This window comes from Nematolebias whitei, chromosome 4 (genome assembly GCF_014905685.2).
Source record: "Nematolebias whitei isolate Nwh7 chromosome 4, NemWhi1, whole genome shotgun sequence".
In the NCBI taxonomy this organism is placed as follows: domain Eukaryota; kingdom Metazoa; phylum Chordata; class Actinopteri; order Cyprinodontiformes; family Rivulidae; genus Nematolebias; species Nematolebias whitei.
This window is the reverse complement of record NC_056501.1, coordinates 56,741,144-56,748,076: the sequence shown is the minus strand read 5'-3', so window position 1 is coordinate 56,748,076 and position 6,933 is coordinate 56,741,144. Positions and strand designations below refer to the sequence as shown.

Genomic DNA, 6,933 nt, shown 5'->3' with positions numbered 1-6,933 from the left:
TCCTCCTTACACCCACAGCAGCATTCCATCTGCCCCTCCTGTTAAAAACATGTATCCGGTATATCACGTGAGAGGGGGGAAAAATAGAGATAGAGGGAGCCCCTCCTTCACTAGACAGAATGGAAACCAGAGCCCAGGACAACCTGACTGTAACAGATGAGACAGGATCAGTGAGCTCCTCCGGTTTTAGATACTTTATTAAAGTACACACATTACAGAAAGCTGCAGACAACAACTCAGCACCTCTTAACACACAGGCATCGTTGCCTCGCCCGCAGGCACCTGAACTATTCTCATTCACAGGGGTGGGGCAGAGACAGGCTTTTCTGGAAGCCCCGGGCTGGAGAAACAGACCTGTGTTGACTGACTCACGGACAGGTTCTTCAAAAAATCCTTTTATACTGAATCCCCACTCAGGATCTCTTCAGACATCATGGCTACTCTTCAGCCTCCACCCAGTACATCACTCTCACTGACCGCATCACCCAGTACATCCCTGCCGTCAGAACATGAGGAAACTAAAGGGTTTCACCAACTTGACTACCCCTCCCTGTCGAGCAACAGCTTTCTTCTGGTCCAGGCGGGTGCGCAGATCAGATACAAACCCTTTGCACTTGGTGACATTCAGGCTTTGGTTGAAAAACTGCCCCCACTGACTGAAGGGGGTAGTAAGTGGTTAAATGCAGTTGACGGTCTTACAAAAGGTATCACACTAGCGGTAGGAGATGTGAGAGCCTTGTTGGGAAGATGTGTAACGTCCACTAGGATGGATGAATTGGAACGGGCAGCAGGTTGGAATTATACGGTCCTCGATTCAGAGCCCATGACAAATCATCTCCATAGATTTGTAGGAGCCCTTAGAGAGGCCTATCCACTCCCTGAGGGAGCGGGTGTACCCAAGTTTCTCTGGAAACCGGGACAGAACCCCATAGCGTACCTTGATCAGTGTAAACAGGAGTGGCATGACAGAACTCACTGTCATGGCCAGGGACAAAGTCAGAGATATTTTTTCAGACAAGCAATCCTTGATGGTGTCCCAACAGCTGTGAGTAAAGCCATGAAGACAAACCCAGACCTTCCCACTGCTGATGCAGGCCAGTGGGAACGTCATCTTATCCACCACTTGCAGGCTGCTGCAGATGATGATGTTAAAAGCTCTGCAGAATTAAAAGACATGCAGGCTCAGCTACTTAAACTGCAACTTAAGCAGGCGAGAGATGTGGTACAGGCCGCCAAAGGGCCAAAACAATTAGTAGCTGTGAGTGAACCTACACACAACGCTCCACAATATATAGCTGCTCCACAACCACAACCCAGTGCCTATTCTCGGGGTCAGGTCAGGGGACAGTGGAGGAGAGGAGGTGGAGCTCAGGGCAGGGGCCATAACCGAGGTTACATACAGGGAGGCAGAGCACAAGATGTCTGTCATTACTGTCAGAAGCCTGGACATTGGGCACGTGACTGTTACCACAAACAAGCTCAGGCAAACAGAGGAGGAGGACGTGGGTACACAGTACCCAACCCTCAGATGGCACCAGCAGGACAACACCCAGGCATGGAATATGTACCTTCAGACGCTGGATCTGGTAGTTATTACCAACAATGACACACCCCACAGAGAAATCAGGCCATAGGGGGAGGAGCAGACCCTATGGTACGAATAAAGGTCCTGAACAAAGACTTATCATTCCTGGTGGACACAGGGGCCACATTTTCAACTCTGAATGATCAAGACTTTTTGCAACATGCCACATTGAACACAGTTTCAGTGGTTGGATTCTCTGGGGTACAACAAAAACTGCCATTAACTGAACCCCTCCTAATTACAGCAGGTCCACAGTCGTTGACTCATCCCTTTGTTTTGTCTAAGGATGTGCCAGTTAACTTACTGGGTAGAGACTTGTTGAAAAAGATGGGAGCGACCATCTTATGTGAACAGACTGGTTTGAGAGTTACTTTGCCAAATGGGACTACTTAGACTTGTTCTGCATCTACTTCCTCTTCAACATCACAATGTCTTCTTCAACCCGTACAGGAGGAAGTGGCTGACATCTATTGGGCACTACTGCAGCCTGAATGCACAGACCACACTGGCATTTACTCAGCCTACCTGTCTTGGAAGCCTTGGGTGGACGCACTGCGTCCCTATGTTCCTCCTCTCGATCCCCCACATGTTACTCTTTTTTATGACCGAGATTCTGATGATTGTTACAGGGAACATTTTGCTCAAAATCTACAAGACACTGATTGGTTACTAATTTCTGATAAACTAATTGTAGGGACTCAAGGTGTGGCTTTTCATGTCACCCTGTCTCCATCTCAGTTGGAATGGTACAGGCTAAAGATTTAGGACCTATGGTAAAATCAGTAATGACAGCCACTGATTGGCATCCCACACAGCTTCCATCAGTTGTTTTTTCACCATCAACAGACTGCTACATCATTGATGTAAAGACACAAGATGTAGGCAGATTGGAACATGAGCTGATATCTAGAGAACATGATAGAGAAAAAACTGATCACTCTGACGTTCCCGGTATGTTGGCCACTCTCCCAACCACCCTCTGGTCCCAGGGTCCGGAAGATGTGGGTTTGGCTAAATGTGCACCCATCACATTTGAACTTCTTCAGAATGATCCTCTCTGGTTGTACCAATATGCTCATAAACCAGAGGCAGAACAGGGCCTGACAGACACAGTTCATGGTCTGTTAAATGCAGGAGTACTGGAACACTCATACTCAGAATGGAACACACCTATTTTACCTGTTGAAAAAGTAGGCACAGGAAAATACAGAATGGTACAGGACCTTAGGTCAATCAATGCTATCCTTAAGACACCCACCTGCCCGGTTCCAAATCCTTATGTAGCATTGACACAGTTGCAACCTCAGCAAAAATGGTTTACATGCATTGACTTAGCAAATGCTTTCTTTTGTCTTCCCCTGTCAGAGGAAGTGCGAGACATCTTCTCTTTCACATTTAATGGTCAGCAGTACCGTTATACTCGTCTACCTCAGGGCTTTGCGCTTTCTCCTGGTCTGTTCAATCAAGTTTTGAAAGATATACTTGTCTCTCTTCCACTCCCACTTGGTACAACATTGTTGCAGTACGTAGATGATCTCTTAATCACATCAGAAACAGCACAGGATTGCCTTACAGCCACACAGGCTGTCCTACTTCATCTCCATGACGCGGGTTTCAAAGTCAGCAGATCTAAACTTCAAGCCGTTCGTACACAGGTCTCCTTCTTGGGTAGGCTGGTCTCAGCGAGAGGCACAACCCTCTCCCCTGAACACAGAGCTTCAATCTTACATCATCCTAAACCCACAACAGTTCAGGATATGTTATCTTTTTTAGGCCTAACCGGGTACAGCAGGCATTACATCCCCGATTACAGTGAACTAACCACACCCCTTCGCGATATGGTCAAAGAACAAGGCATGAGAAAGTTAAAATCTAATCTGGTTTGGACGGTTGAAGCAGAACAGGCGTTTATCGCCCTTAAACAACTCTTATCTAGAGCCACTGACTTGGCCCTGCCAGATTACACGCTACCCTTTCATCTTGATGTTTCTGAAGCAAAACATACCATTAATGGCGTTTTGTTTCAGAAAAAGGGGGGAGACAGACACGTCCTGATGTACGCTAGTGTGCTGATGGATGTTACTGAAAAGCGCCATCCGTCATGCACGCAGGTGGCAGTGGGATTGAGTAAGATTGTTTCAAAAACCGCACATATAGTGATGGGTCATCCACTACACATTTTGACATCACACAACATCGTGGCTTATGTCAACTCTGAACTTTTCACAATGACCTCCTTGAAACAAAGACGCATGAGTAACATTTTAGCCGCACCAAACTTATTATTCCTACATGAAAGGATAAACATGGCCGATGGATTGAACACAACACACACACATGACTGTGTACAGAAGGTTTATAAAGAAGAGATTAGCTCATGTGGGAAGCAGACAAATGCTCAGGAATCTTCAACAATGGTGGCACCCTCATTTAAATGATATGATAACTGAACACATTGGAACCTGTAAAGTTTGCTTACAGTACAATATTCGACCAGCTGTTAAACCGGAACAACTAACATTTCCACTCCTATTCAGGCCAGGACAGGAGATAATTATAGATTACACTGACATGCTGGAACCTGTTAAAGGTTACAGATATGTGCTGATGTGTGTTGATACCCTCACAGGGTGGCCAGAAGCCATACCTGCAAGAAGAGAAGACAGCAAAACTGTTATTAAGTTTCTGATTAACCATTACATTCCCAGACACGGATTCCCTGAAAAAATCAGATCAGACAATGGAACTCACTTTAAAAACACAGACCTGCAGGCTGTGGAAAAAATGTTAGGCCTAAAACATGTGTTTGGGACCGTGTATCATCCTCAGTCACAAGGTAAAGTTGAAAGAATGAATCAGAACATAAAACAAAAATTAAGTAAAATCTGTGCACAGACTAAATTGAATTGGGTTGACGCATTACCAATCGCACTAATGACAGTAAGAACTTCTGTTAATAATGGAACTGGCTTTTCTCCCTATGAGTTAACCACAGGTCGACCTTTTCCTGGACCACATGCGTGCTCACTGACCAGTGAGGAGGATCGTAAGATGGACCATAAGGTATACTTTCAAGAGTTAAAAGCATTGGTGTCTAACTTTACTCAGCAGGTACACAACAAGCGGAGTCCGACTGAGGAGCTAAAGGAACCAGCCCTCCCCACTGCGGAGTGGGTATTGCTGAGGGTTATTAAAAGGAAGTGGCAGGAGCCCCGGTGGACGGGCCCCTTTCAGGTGACGGAGCGAACATCTCATGCAGTCCGCCTGAGAGGAAAGGGGGACACCTGGTACCATTGGAGTCAGTGTGCCCTAGTTCGAGAACCAGGAAGGAGTTAAGGATTTGTGCCAAGGAATCGAAAACTGGACTCTCACATCTTGGTAGACCAAAGCAGCCGAGTATAGTTGCGTGCCGGCCCGGAAGGACTTTGTTGAAGGGGGCCACTCGGTGCTGGAATATTCACACATAGTACAGACACAGAATCGACAGAAACACTACATAATTAGAGTCTCACATTCCACGAAGAAAACTCAGAGACATAGGAGGATTCAATATCTCTGAGCACCCCAGGGGAATGCCCCTGAGTACGTGTGGCACATTCTGATGTCGTACTAATATTTTATTGACATTTTGATTTTTTTTTAACCTCTTGAAGCATTTTTTGATAACAATTTTCATATCAATAATTTTGTACTCTCTTTTTGTGTGTTCAAGGGAGACAACTGCCTTGCTGCTGGAGGAGGAATTGAAGTCTTATAAGTTTGTCATATATATTATGAGTTTTCGTTCGTACCACTAGCCTACACTTGCATTTATATTCTATATGTTCACTTGACATTTTGTATTGCATTTTATTCAGATTTTAAATTCTTCATTTTTATAAAAACTTTACTAATATACGTCTTATTTTTACACTTAAAATATACATTTTATATTTTGTCCAAATCTGATTACTTGTGGTTGCTGTTGCATCCCTTGCCTGAGGTCACTGACAGTGCGCCTTATCACATCCACTTTAGAGAAGAGAGACCCAGAAATCACCCGTCAACTCCTCATGCGGAGAGGGTATGACCTTGAGGACTTTGAGGTGGTTCCTCGCCGCCGCAGATAGATTGCAGATTTTATTTCAAAGGTTTGGACCTCTGGTTAAGAGGTCCAAAGGGGGAATTGTTGTAAAATAAAATCTGTTTCTGCTTGTACAATTTCTAAAGCTTAAAGTGTGACTAGTATACTTCCTGTTTCTTATTTATGACAGCACCCACCCAACCGGACTTTGCACAATACACGTTGAGCAAGTGAATATTCTAGAAGCTAGAGTGAGTCACTGCCCTATACACGTTGAGCAAGTGAACATTCTAGAAGCCTTGACCAAGCACCGCCCTAATTTAGACTATAGCTGAGCAGCACTTCCTCTTTCAGCAGACAACGCAGAGCAAGGGCTGACTTCAGATCACTCTTACAGGTTGTATCGTTTGTCTCCATTGAATGCGCATTCAATGTTTTATTTTGTACTTTAACTAACATTTAATCAAATACAAAAGTAATCTGTGACTGTTAATCATTTAATTTATTAAATTTGATTATTGAATTTAAAGAGAGCGCGTCTGTCATGTTTCAGTGTCTGTACTTCCTTGATCCACAGTAAAACCAAACAACGAACTTTGGGGCGGATAGAGTGAGTCGATTTACGCCAACACAGGACAGTATTTTGGATATGACAAACTTCACGGAAGATGAAAGCGAAGCAGCCAACCAGCGAACTCTGCAACAAACTTCCAGGCTTCTCCCAAAGGCTGTGAAGATTTCCCTCTCCATCCATCTCCTGCTATATCACAAAGGATTTACGAGTAGACAGCTCAATGGAAGGTGAGAGGTTCAGGTTTATTTTTAATACGATGGATTCAATGTACGTTATTCCTTCATGTAGATTTTTTATTTTTTATTTTTTGCGCGATAAAGCAGCACCACAACTTGAAACTACGGATGGGAGAAGCTCTGATGCAGCTGCAGCTCAAAGGTAACCGTTTTTTCTCATATTATACTAAAACTTATAGACAAGTTATACAACAAACTTTATGCAATTTGTCTTTTTAACAGGTTGAAGAGGCCAGATGAGACACATCTCCTGGAGCCAGTTCTAAATGATACAGTTTATGGTTTATAAATTTATAGTTCTGAAGAGATTTTGTGCAAACTTGCACAGGTTTTGAAATTTTGTTAAAGATTTACTAAATATGAATCAATATGGTTAAGACTGTGAAGTCTGTATATTTCATATTAGGTTAAGTTTTGAAAATATAACAAATGTTAGAACAATATGATTAAAAATAACTGAAGTCTGTATTTTATG

At 43.7% G+C, this 6,933-nt stretch overlaps 1 long non-coding RNA gene across 1 annotated transcript; it reads left to right on the top strand.

Moving 5' to 3' along the window:
• The first annotated feature begins 6,374 nt into the window (after window positions 1-6,374).
• Window positions 6,375-6,692, top strand: LOC119409186. The gene is made up of 3 exons (XR_005186770.1): window positions 6,375-6,449; window positions 6,543-6,600; window positions 6,681-6,692. It is a non-coding gene; the product is annotated as an uncharacterized LOC119409186 (long non-coding RNA).
• The last annotated feature ends 241 nt before the right edge of the window (window positions 6,693-6,933 follow it).